The sequence below is a fragment of the Malaya genurostris genome, chromosome 2, assembly GCF_030247185.1.
Source record: "Malaya genurostris strain Urasoe2022 chromosome 2, Malgen_1.1, whole genome shotgun sequence".
Lineage (NCBI taxonomy): Eukaryota > Metazoa > Arthropoda > Insecta > Diptera > Culicidae > Malaya > Malaya genurostris.
The window spans coordinates 244,257,426-244,271,119 of record NC_080571.1 but is presented as its reverse complement, the minus strand read 5'-3'; the positions used below and the strand labels follow the sequence as shown (position 1 = coordinate 244,271,119).

At 37.6% G+C, this 13,694-nt stretch overlaps 1 long non-coding RNA gene across 1 annotated transcript in view; it reads left to right on the top strand.

The window, feature by feature from the left end:
• Positions 1 to 1,352: 1,352 nt before the first annotated feature.
• Positions 1,353 to 13,694, top strand: part of LOC131428458 (uncharacterized) — a 112,169-nt gene continuing 99,827 nt past the window's right edge. The window contains exon 1 of the long non-coding RNA XR_009229384.1: positions 1,353 to 2,532. This is a non-coding gene — a long non-coding RNA (uncharacterized LOC131428458). The remainder of the gene's footprint in view (positions 2,533 to 13,694) is intronic.

Below are 13,694 nucleotides of genomic sequence, written 5' to 3'. Positions count from 1 at the left end.
CAATTGCAGGAGTTTCTTTTTCCTTTCAGTTATCAGATATTTTCAATGTTTTACTTCTGATTACTCTATTTTACTAAATCATCTCTTTATTCAACCTATCAATTTCCGTCTAGCTTCGTAGAAAAGTTTTATTAGGAATGATTTCTTCTTCCATGTTATTGATTGTCTTTCAGGATTATAAAATGAATGATAAAAATCAACCATTGCGCAAATCCGTTTATATTACAAAGTTAATAACAGAGATAACATATATCGGTATATTGAATACATAGTAAAAAACACTTGATATTAATATTTCAAACAGTAAATTAATATTTTTCTCGGTAGCCGGCTGCCCAGATCAACTAATATAACCAATTATGGGAATGCAGAGGATTCATCGGTTCCTAGTAGCAACATGCATCGAACTAACAATCCTTTCCCTCCCAAGTAGATCTGCATTCGGACGTGGCCGGCGTCGGTATTGATCAGCATGCATGGTTCAATACAGTTTGCACAGTGTGAAACAATGTGTTATTCCCAAACATGTTACTTCAAAAAATCATTTTGCAATCTCAATTGGTCCATATCAATAACGGAGTAGCAACACACGGGCGGTCTCTAATGCTAATGCTAAAAGAAAGTTTCTACTTTTATTCAAGTTTGGATAAAAAATTTCTTGATAGACTCTTCTAGTGATATTTTTGAAAATATGAGTAATATGAAAAAGGCATCATTACATCACTAGAAGGATTAAGTTAGGTTTTTTTTCTCACAATTTGTGAAATCCCAATTTGCAATGCGAAATGTGCAGTTATTTTCATGGGAAAGAATCGATCATCCCTATAATGCAACCCTTCACCCCATGCCATCTCTTTCACGCGAATGCCTCCACGAACACATCCACAGTGCATGCGAATATTAATGCAATAAATAGCAAACTGGTCAGTTGCGGGGAAGGAACTACATCGTTACCCCGGGCAGCGGTTAGCGGGGCTGTGCACTGCACATCATCCGATATCGACCGCATCGACCGTCCGTCGGAATGAGCTGGAATGGACTGGGACGGGTGCGCTACGGTGCACTCACACACAGCCACCTTGGCAATAGCTGGTTGCACTTTTGCATCGATGTTGATGCGGGGTCAGTTCGGCTATCAGCTTTAGGTACTACCACTCTACCGGACTGTCCAAAGACGGGGCGCGCGCCGCTGAGAACACATCGGAGACACAGACAACCAGCAGGACGAATATGTGCAGTACATACTGCCGGCCGCGGGCTGTTGGGAGCGAAAGCGAGCAAATGGATTTTTTTTCTGTCTCGTGAGAATGAGATGGGAAGACTGCAAAAAATTTCAAGCATAATGCATCGCGGTGCATTTTATTGTACGTTTTTTGCGGCGACTATAGTTTTCTCTGAGCCGTCGTCGCCGTCGTTGCGCTTTGTGTGTTGGCTCCAGTGGCTGATCTTGTGCTGGTCCTGTGACCTGATAGAGTAGGTGTTTGAGCCGAGTCGGACTAGTCACTCTAGGAACTGTAGTGTGCCTTCCGGGATGGCGAGCTCCAGGTGGGGGAAAGGGCGAAAGAGGATCAGCCCGACGAGGAGTAGCAAGTCCTGATCTCTGATTTTCCTATTCAGAAGTCGTGCTGCGGGACAGAGCGAGAGATTAAGTGGACTGGAGAGTAAGAGCGAGATACCGTCCAGCGAGTGCAACTGCTCAGAGAATGCAGCAGCTTGGAAATGCACTGTGCACTGGTTTCACCGAGGCTCGAAATCGGAAGAAATTGAATGTGCACTCTGCAACTTGGTCGTTGTTTTTTGCGGACCGTTCTCCAACCGCGCGGGTACATGTCGTGTGTCGGTGAAAGAGTGCAGTACGATGCCACAGTCGCCAGTTAGTCAGCAAGAAGAAGTTCCTCGGAGTGTGAAATTTTAAGTAGTGTGCAACGTCCGTAAAAAAAACTCCAATGAAAAAAAAAACCATTACTCCAGAAGTACCAAACGAGTGACAATCGTTTTGTCGTTGGCATTTTTTTTCTTCTTCTAAGCCTCGAACGGTTAATTTTAACCCAATGTGTCCCCCCGGGATCAAATTCCTTCTTCTAGCGCGAGTTCGGGAAAATCGACGACAGAGAAATCAGTCCACGGAACGCGAAATTGCAGATGCACCGAGTGACAATTGATTTCGGAACATACTCGATGGAATGTGAAAATCGTTTCAAACCGATCCGAGAGTGTCTGCAGCAGCGAGATGTCATTTCAAATTCAGTGTGGTGAAATGCGGATTAGTGATTCAGTTACAAAAAAAAAATTAAATAACTTGAAGCACACTAGTGTTGATGTTCTAAGATGAGCAAATTCGAATTCAGTGCAAAACGAGTTTGCTTCTTCTCGAAGGCAGAAATATCTATTCACCAGTCGGTTTGAAAAGTGTGACTGTTGACTTATTTCTTTTTGACTCGAATTATGCACACTCACAGCCACCAACAAACTTTTGTCTACCGCACAAAACGGTACAATTTTTCAGCAGCACGAGCAGCTAGACTAAATTAAGTAAGCATCATATATATATTTTAAATATCCTGCCATCTGATCGCTTATTTTAACCATTTTAATTTTTTTTCTATAGACTGAACGGAACTGAAAATTTTCATTCTCTTTGTCAGCTTTTGCTACCGTCAAGCAATTATAGTAAATGTAAAGTAGAAATTGCGCATGAATCATACACACATTTGCCACTACACAATATTTTCCATTAGTGTGTTAGAACACTACTTCCGCGTGGTTCTGTAAGTGCTTCTCTCTCTCCCCCTCGTTCGCTATCTCTGTCTCTGTTAGATTGTCCCCGTGGTTCATATCGGTTATGTGGTTGTGCCACCAACGTCTGTATACTAAAATAGTATATACTAGAAGCGTACATGGCTGCATACTAGGTACAAACTATTTAGGGTACATTAGATCATTCGGTTGCGTTTCATTGCTATTTTACAATTTTCTTGGCACTCGGCTGAAAAATTTTATATTTTTATTCGTGCTCATTATGTGCAAACTTCAAATGTGTAATTCAAACCGAACCGGATGCTTCTAGTTGTAGGTTCTGAATCTTCACAAACTTTAACCGTGTTCAGACCGAATTTCTCAACCACCAACAGCCATGTTGAATTGGTGGAAAAAAATGTGGAGCTCTTCTGTTTTTAATTCATTCAAAGTAGCATTGAATACTCGATCAGACAATGTATTGGCTTTTTCAGATTTCTTTATGTGGATTCACTTCCAGTTTAAATGTACGGTATTCAATTCCATCATTTATCCGGTTTTGACAGACTACTGGGTGGACTGAGATAATTCGTCCCTGTTCGGTCCATGATTCCACAGCCCAGCAATTTAAACAGACTTATTCAATTTCTATTCAATTAGACACTAAAGTGTTCTTCAACACTAGAAATCATGAATTATTGTGCTTTATTTTTTCAATTTTTAATGTATTGTAAACTAAGTTGTGATTAACTTATACATGAGGCATGGTGTGATCATCTCACTGATTTTTTGTAGTGTTTACCGTTCAATCGAACAACATTACTAATTGTTAAACTGAGGGTTGGAGCACGTTGTCAACTGTGGTGATGTGGTTGAAACGCTATCTTTTCAGTTGTGATAACCGGTATGACAATCGATAGCAACATTTAGTAGCATCTTAGTTCGGTCGTGACTCACGCATGGCCTAGACACCGGAGACTTTATCAATTGCTTAAATGGAATTGTTTTTTTTTATTTATACATTTTGCTGACAATTTTGTTCAAAACTTGAATTAATTGTAAAACTTGTTCGCCGGCAGAAGAGTACACTGCACAAATTACAATAATTTCAATGAAAGAAAATGTCAAAAATTGCTATAATAATTAATTTACTGATACTAAACGTCAACTGCTCAGGCTAGAATGAATGAAACATGTAATTTTTAACATTTTATACTTATCTAGTTCGGAACACGAGAGTACCTCACTCCAAAAAAATTTGAATTCCACAGGTGACTTAATCCCTCATACAATGTAATTCATAAAGACCTAATTTGTCAAATGACGGAAAATTTTATTTTACCAGCCAAGCAGATGCATGCTTCTGTGGCTCAGTCGATTAACAGACGTACTTGCGATCCAATGATTCTCGGTTCAAGTCGCGGTGGGTTGCTACAGAATTCTTTTTTTTTTTATTTCAATGAATTTCATGTCATATCGTTTTAGACACAATATTAAATGTTCTTAGACGTAAATTTGCGTGAACTGCGACGCTCCATTTATGTGCATCTAATATTATGTAAAAAATTATACACAGAAGAAAATAATGAAATTTACAGGTGACATAATTCTACAAACTATACAATTCAAAACTACTTATATGTTCAAATGGCTCAATATTCCACTCGTACAGAATTTTTCAGCTTCCGAATGTAATTTACACTCGACTACCAAGTGCCACTGTATGGATTTGTATTATCATTTATTCATCAATCAAATATGCACTTCTGTGGTTCAGTCCAGTAACTGACGTGCTTTGTGATCTAATGTTCTCGGTTCAAGCCGCGCTGTTACTATCGATCTTTTGTTTTTTATTTCATTTGATTTCAGACCGAAAAATTTTCAAATCACACAATTTTACATGTTCTTGAATATAAATTTGTGTGAAAAATGACCCTCCATCTATGTGCATCTCATAAGATGTAAAATCACCAGATTTCTTCGAACTGTGTATGTTAGTTGTAACTCGAGAATTCACTGTTTGAAAACCGTTATCCGAGCACGAGTAATACCACACACTTAAAAAATGTTACATCTTTATAGATGCACATAAAAGGAGCGTCGCGATTCACTCACATTCACAATACAAAGCATTTAAAGATAAGTCATATCATTAACTTCACAGTTGTTTTAGATGAAACTCACATCAATACAGACGCAAATTTTATGTTCACATGTTAGTAGATGTAATTTTGTGTCATCACCGAAGAAATTACGGCATACTTGAATTTACGTCAAGCGTAAATTTCATTTTTTCTAAGAGTGCACCAATCGTCTTAAGTTTTTTTTCTTTGATACTCGTTGAATCCAAACATTTAAGAAAACTATAACTTGTTATTTGTTATTTGTGGTTATATACTACCGAATTTTTTTTATTCAAGACATATTTTTATTCAGGCCTACATGCGTACTACCTTTACGTGACCGATTGAGCCGATTTTTCAATAAATTTATTTTTTGAATTGGAGCTCGTTGTCACCCTTTCTCTAGAGGGGGAGGAGCTTTCATTTCCTTCCAACGAAAATTGAGGAGCACTTTGTTCTTGACTCGTTTCGTCATCTATTGCCGCATCGGCGTTGTTGTTGTTGTTCCCACTGTTGTTCGCAGTCTGCTCATTGCTGTTGCTAAAGATACGTTTAGTTGGATATTGATTGCAGTTGCTTGCTGGTTTGATGGTAAAAGTGTTTAAGAGGCAGAAGTACTGGGTTCACTAGTTACCGTTGCTGAACGGTTGTCCTTGCCTTTGGTTGAAGATGTTCTTTTCGCAGTTTCAGTGCATGGTTTATCGTAGTATGCAGATTGTTCACAAAACTGACATGTAATCAGCTGATTCTCATAGGTAATCAGCGTTTTACACGGATGTCTCCCGCCTTATCCACAAATGATATAAGATGGAATTGCCTTATGTAGTCGCATACGTACCACTCGCACACCATTCCGGATACCGGGGAAAAATCCGCCATACTTCCCTTTCGATGGAAAGAATTTCTCCGTACTGCGACATATTCTCTCAAACGAAATGATAACTGCGGCGAAAGGTCATGTACACGTACTTCTATGGCTTCGTTCAACACGTACACAAGGATTTTGTATTTAACATTGTCATACTCGACACTATACACCTCGTTGTTAACCGAAGCGAATGAAATTGCATATGTTTCACATTTAAACATAATGTGCACGGAGTTGGATTGAATCGGTAGTTCTTGGAATCATTTGAATTTAAATTTGAAAAAAAACTATTAAGCCATCTTTGACAAAACGTCGTTAGTGAAATCTCGGTGATTTTGATCACTATTTTTGGTATTCTTGTAATCTGAATCTGAGGACCGGTTTAGCCGAAATCTGTTCGTGTGGAACGGTGTTAAACTGCCATGATCTTAAAATGGACGGGTTGGAATTTTTAACTCCGAGTTAAAATTTTGAATAACTCCAGAACCGAAAGCTGGATCTGGTTCTCAATTTGTTCGGAAATAGCTTCATTGATAATTATTAATTAAAACCCTGCAAAGTCAGAATGAAGAAATGAGGCGAAAATGACAACTTTTTGGGTAGACTCGGTCTGAGCCGTTAATTTATTGTTGTTTTTTTCACTAAAACTTGCTGATTTTGTGAAACTTAACAATTTCCGAGTACGTACCAACAAAGTAAACCAAAAATTCCCAAATGTGGGCCATAATCGATGATCACAAATTATCGATATTATCCACGGCGTGTGTATGTTTCTAAAAGTTTCTAAACCACATTCGACATTGGCAGCACTAAAGATGAGCTAAGATTCTGAATCATCGAATGATTTGGACAAATGCTCCGTTTACTAAAACAAATTACTCAATAATAAGCTCCACAAAGTTTGCATTGAATGTTCCAGAGCTTACCAGGATTGTGCGCTTTCCTTTTCTGAGCCAGACAAGGAATCAAATTATGAGTGATACGTTTTTTTCTTCATTCAAACTTGCTTTTTATTTACAATTGGACTTTATTACACATCATTTTAATTTTTTTTACATCAGTTTTCATATTTCTTTGATGAAATCAGTCATTTAAAGATGTAAAAACAGTTGTGAAGGACAAACAAATTCATTCACACACAATATTTAGTCATGTCTGTATCCTGCGTCAAAATGTGACAGGCCATTTTCGCCACACCCATTTTGAGAATTTCGATTTTGAGGTTGGTACACTCCGAGCCAGATTGCGCCCGTATAATTAAGTATGTGTACTTTAAACCAAATGCTTGGCCATTTTCGCCCCAGCCTCCCTTATTTCCGAATTCTTCAAAACAATTTTCGTTACTCTCGAAAAATAGCATAAAAGTTTGTTTGAGCATTCAATTACAAGAGAGAGCGAAGGTGAGATGTGGTAGAACCACAAGAGCTTTGATTTTAATATTATATTGTAAGAATTGGCCCAGATTTCTAAGAGATCGATATGTAGTCAATTTAAGAGTAACATCCGATGCTCCTGGTACCGGAAGTAGACATAAGTTTGTGTGGCCATCAACTAACAAGAGCTTGATCCGCGAGGTGGCATTAGCAGTCAACATAATCTGCTAATGCACTGATGAGCTGAATGCGAAACGTAAAACAATCAAAACAGTCAAGTGCACTTCTACACAAATCGGTACCCACGAGGTACCAAAACCTAAATGACAAGAGCTACATGCTATAGCAATTTTGAGCCCAGATTTAAGGATATTTTTCCATGTTGCATCGTCGCTTCAAATGAAGGATTTAAATTCTTCAAACTCTTCACCCTATAGCTCCGGAACCCGAAGTTGGATCCGGACAAAACCAATAGAAACCTTCGCAATCATAAGATCTTCCATATGAATCTGAAATTATCAAAATTGGTTCAGTTTTTCTTGAGAAATCGATGTAAGTTCCATTTTATGGTTTTAGTTCCTTACTTCCGATGCTTCCGAAACCGCGAACCCGTACAGCAGAAGTGAATTTGTATGTCCATCAACCTATAAAAAGTTTAACTATAAAGAGTTTTTTTATATACCTATAAAATAAACCTATAAAATTAGGGACCTTTTAACCGACTGGTCATTCGTGCCCGTACTCTTTACTATACGGGGCATGGTGTCAATTAAAAAATACAAATCTAGCCGCGTAACCTTTTTCTGACATAATTTTGAACACTTATAACTCAGCCATTTGATGATGGATTTATATAATTTAACTACCAATCGATTCGGAAACATTTTACTTAAACATATGGAACAATATCGTTTAAGTATTTCAATAGTATACCATTAAAAATTTGAATTGAATTGTACTATGTTTTCAAGTGCCAATCAGCGTTTGCCATAATGATGTCATCCTCTCGACCGTACGAACTATCACACAAAAGGAAATATATAAATATATGACTCGACAATTTTTTCCACAGTCAGCTTCGGACTGTGAGTGAGCGGTGTTGTTTCATTAGAAAGTGGATGATAAAACTGCAAGTTACATTCATTCGCTCGCAGGATTGTGGCATTGTGTGCGGTGTGTGGATTCTTTTTTCGGTTAACACCGTGTTCGTTTGAGTATATTGAGTATCCATTAGCTGTTGGTTTTGATTCTCCGGTTACTAGCAGATAATTTAGAGAGAAATTTCCATTTATGAGCGAAACGGTGGCTGGCAAACGGTTTCAGTTCAAAGTTGTGCTATGAAGATAACCATAGATACTTCGTGAACTATCTTTCAGCCTAAGCCCTTAGATATTATTATTTAAATAACCAATAATCATGTAACCTGATTGAATGGTTAGCAATAGATATAGTCTTAGGAAGCATAATACTAGGTACAATTCCAAAGTTCCAGGACTTTTTAAACAGCGCAACTCCTAGTGTCGCCATCTGTTTGAAATTTTTATCCGTCAATTGTGTGTCCTACAGTGTTGTCGTATAAAATTTTCATGATATTTGGACATATAAAAGCTGAGATATTGCGCTAAATGTACAATTGTAGTGTCGGTCGGAAAATGAGCATCGAACAAAGAGCCAACATTAAGACTGTTACTTCGCACTTTGACAGTCACAATCGAATACAAAAAGTTTGGGTCCTTTTTGGCCTCTTTAATAATGTCTCTTGAATGTTGACTTCTGAGGTCTTTTTCGTGTTGTTTCCAAGTGTGCATTTTTAATGTCACCATGATCGGTCGTGTGTCGTATACAAACCTGTAATTTTGTTTTCCGATATCTTTACGACCTCATCTATTTCACACGATTTTAATTTACGATTAGATATAACCAATTTGTGGACAATTTTATGTGTTCTGGAATAACCACCTCAATTGGACGACCAGAACGCTCACCGTCATCGGTGTTTGTATGACCACGTTTAAACTCAGCAAACCAGTAACAAGTGGTTCTTTTCGATGGAGCAGAGTTCGGATAATACTTTTGAAGTCATTGCTGAGCTTGTGCAGTATTTTTGTTCATCAAGAAGCAATGAAAAATTAAGACCCGATATTGTTGAGAGTACATTGTTTTGTAAATGATAAAATTAGCTTCACTTGAATGGCTGTCACTTTTTTCATACAAATTGAAATGTCATGAAATTTGACCAAATTTTCAAACTTTATAAACGTCATATGGATTTGACAATGATAGCGTCATCTATGTGTCAGTAACATGACTTATTGAGTGATATGTTAGTTGTTCACGTTAAATGCTTTGCACTGCATAACCCAAATATAGAAATTTTTATCTTATGATTTATTTTGAGATTATGATGATCAAGACAATATTCTCGAAACCATAGTTGAATGTCAATTTGGTTATACAAGAATGAACTAGTACATTAGTATGAAAGAACAGTGTATCATAAGTACCATCTATATAATTGTTCGTAACCAATCTTTGACAGGCACACTTCACCTGTCTAGCACTAAAGTAAATATCATCTAGAAACCCAACCCATATAATTTCTCAAAGTTCCGGCACTGATCATAAATCGTTATCCGATATCGATTGAGTTTGGAAATGCACTCACATATGTAACGAAACAGATCCCAACTCGTTCTGCACCACTACAGCAGACAAAGGTTATAGCCGACATAGCGTTTGTTCGGTGTTTCCTTACAGTGGTGTTTGAAGAAATAGAAATTACTTTTAGTTCATATCAACAGGAAAAAATTACAAATGTGTTATTTTGCCATGTATTTCTTATTGTAATACCTCCCAGATATGTTCAATTCTCGAATGCATAATGAATATAAAACCAGTATTTTATTATTATTTCTTGCGGTTTAGTATTGCTTTTGAATACCATTATTTCATTCAAATGCCGCACGAAGGCCTATCACTGGAAACAACAGTCCGGAAACTGAACCCAGACGGTACTACAATTCACAGTCCGGAATCCGCGACAATCTGTTTAGAACTTCCGCAGTCGATAGTCTTCCGCCATTTCACTCACCGACGAAACGGGCGTGCTGCAACATTGTGCTCCTGATGCTCCTACTCTTGCTCTAGTGCTAACTCTTTCTCCTCTCAGGTGTGGTACCTATTTAGTAGTTTCGAAGAGATTCCGTACCACGGACTCGGTACGGTTCCTGCGAGGAATGGATGATGAAAAAAAAACAAACTATTCTCTCGTTCTTTCCTATGCACATCCCCGGTTCTCGTTTGCGGTAAAAAGGGTGTGGTAGTGCGACGCGTTGAAGCACTGAATTTCGGTGTCCTTTTCCCTCCCCTTTTACCCAGATTACTGCGTGTTTCGTGATATTCCCCCTTATCGTCCATTTTAGACCATGTCAGTGCGGTCAGTGATGCTGTCATTGTTAAATCACCGATTATTATTATTATTATATTTTTGTAACAGAAGAGTAGACAACTGTCATTCATACGTGGATAATTCAAATAACTAGAAAATAATTGTGCTACAATAGGATGTAGCAAAAATTATACAGTTTGTCTTTTTCACAGGTTAATCTTCTTAAACAAAGCCGTACTGAAAATACAACTGATGTTCACGCAAGAAAGTACTACATTGATTTAAAGAAGTTTTGTTTGTTGCAGTGTTTTGGTTTTTTGTATTGCCTTGATTGTTTTCGTTTTCTGGATGCCTTGACTGCCCCCAAATATGCGTAAATGGTAACCATTACACATTAGTGTACCTGCTAGTATCAAACTTGCAACTAAAAATAGTCTTATGTTTTACTGCAAATTGGTCACCTTAGCATAATTTGTTTCTTGGACTTTAACCAAGAAGGCGTCGCTAGAAGCTGTGTGATAATCACATCTTAAAGCAAAGTATGTCAAAACTGCTCCGGCTCCAATAAGACACTTATTTCTTATAAATGGTACGTTAGTGGCTGCTCCTGGATAAACCACTGTACTGATTAATTGAGTTTCGAACCTTTCCTCCAAACTGGCGGCACTGCCATGCCAGTTTCCAACGAGTAACCGTTCGACGGTTTTTCGTGTGCTTTCGCGTTTTCAAATTAGAAAGTTTAATATTCCGGTCTTCTTTCGGGTCCTCCTGCCGCCTAGCTGACGATGACGCCTCATTCGAGGAGGACTACGAGCAAAGCAGTTGCCACTGGCTGGTTGTTTTGTTAATGCTTCTTATGCCAATGATCCGTTGGCTGAAGGAAGTAGACAAACAGAAATAAAATGTGTTATCCGTATGTGGAGGCAGGAGGCGGAGCATAATAGAAGTGATTCAATAACTTACTAGCCTCTTCCCCTTCACATTTTTTTCGGTTGTCATCTGATGTTGCTTCGTTCATGATATTCGTGTTTTTTTTAATCCGAACTAGCGGAATTGTAATTTATTTATATTCAGTTACCTTGCCGCATTTTGCTTCTCATACCTTCACGAATAATAAACAGACGGTTATGACCAACAAGGTCCCAGTATCGCCAAACAAACAATAGTTTCACGAAGTGGAAAATCATACAACTAAAATTATATAGTCTCTGCCAGGTTAAAGCCGGGCAGAAATAAATGATGTAAAAAAAGATAGACTCTTGTAAATTTTAATTAAAATTAAAACAGTTATAAAATAATCTTTTCCGTGATTTGTTAACCTACCTTGATTGCTGTAGGATCGTTTTTTATGCAGACAGCAAATATTGATACCTTTTCAGCTTATTTTTCAATGATTTGCTGCCTTGCCGGCTCCGCGCCACCGAAGAAGGCTTTGGAAGAAAACCACAAATCAGCTTAATTTCCGTCGAACAATAACGGTTATTACGCGCACTGCTGACTCAAGTCCATAACAAGTTGGTAGAATTTGTGTGCCGTTTGTTTTTGGTGTTTTCGCGAAAGTTTTTGCACTACCGAAGCTACCATAAATTACCGAAACGATTGCAATAAAACTGAAGTTGAGCCATCGTTGACTGACAAGCTGCTTGTTTCTTTCTCTCGTTTATTTTCTTACGTTGATTGGCGGATTTAGATACAGATGCAATTTGTCAGACATTACACCTTAAAAAGTGAGGTGAATAACATATGGGCAACATTTCGAATTTGGACATTCTCACCGCTAAGAGAACACTTCTAAAATTATTTGAATTTTTCAGAATAACTGATTTCGTGCACATTTTTTTGAGAATTGCCCCGTTGAGTACTCGGTATAAGATAATTTGCTGAGAGCCTCTTTATTCTACAATTTTACAAATGTCAGTTATCGTCGAAATTGTTAGTAAAAACTACAAGGATCAGCCCCATAGGGTTGTTCGAGCCATTGATGTGGAACAAGGCAACCAAAATTTCTAATGATCTACAATCAAACAGTTCAATCAATCACATTTTTGAATCCGCTATTGCACGAGAGTCTCCCTGGCTTGATCTTGATAAGGAATCAACACCGAACATTGTTTGTTTTATAGCCGACGGAATTACACCAATATCCCAAATGTATGCAATTGTATCTTTGTACATACTTGCGATACGGATTTTTATATTAAAGCTTCTCTTCTTATATAAATTAGAAATTAATCTTACGCACTCAACATTTACCCTGGGGTAGTTGTCAATTTCTCAGGCGAAACGACATAACATGGAATTTCATCCGAGCTTGCATGACACAAGATCAGAGAATACTAATTAAAGCTTCAAATCGTTTTATGGCACTTTTTGTCTTTGCTGTCTAGCAACAACCTACCTCTAGCATGCTACGCGTAGGAGTGAAACGTTAGCTATAATTTTGCTTCTATTTATAGATTCGCGTGCTTACAACAGCTTCGCTTTTGCATCAATTGACCAATCAGAGCTATGCTTTCCCTTTGATATATTGCTTACCCCTTCAAAACCGTCGTCTATGGCAGGGAAATCCGATATGCGGGAGATTTTTAGCAGACAAAATAGGACACTGTTCGCTAATAATCAAAATTTCAATCATTTATAATTAAAAATACGTGGCTTGCTACTTCAAATCGAATCTTAGAAATATTTCCAATCAAATAATGAAATAATATTAATAATTGATACAAAATATACTGAGCTGTAAGTGTTTAAAACCTGACCACATTTCTATGTGTATTTCTCCTTGAGTTTCTAATTTGCACCCCTATATAGAAAATAAAAATGTGTTCCACATCAAAAGTTTCCTGTCTGTTCGGACTAACCTTTAATAAAGGTTTTGGTAAAATTGTGAATTACCGAGATTTCAGCTATTGAACGTAAACAAATAAATTCGGTTCTATTTTGATCGAAATTACAAACATTCAATGTGTGGTCAAGGCTTTAACTTATTCTCGAATAATTGTAAAAAATCCAACAGGTGCAAAAAAAATCGAAGAAGATTGATAAATTTGTCATTACACGCAAAACACGATGAAGGCTATGCAAAAAAACTGACAATGTTGGCACAATATCCGATCCAATGGGGATTGAGATTTTCTTCCAGACCGAAGGGCAATCACCTTCAACAAAATCGTCCGATATCACTACCAATCGCGACGTTTCTGAAT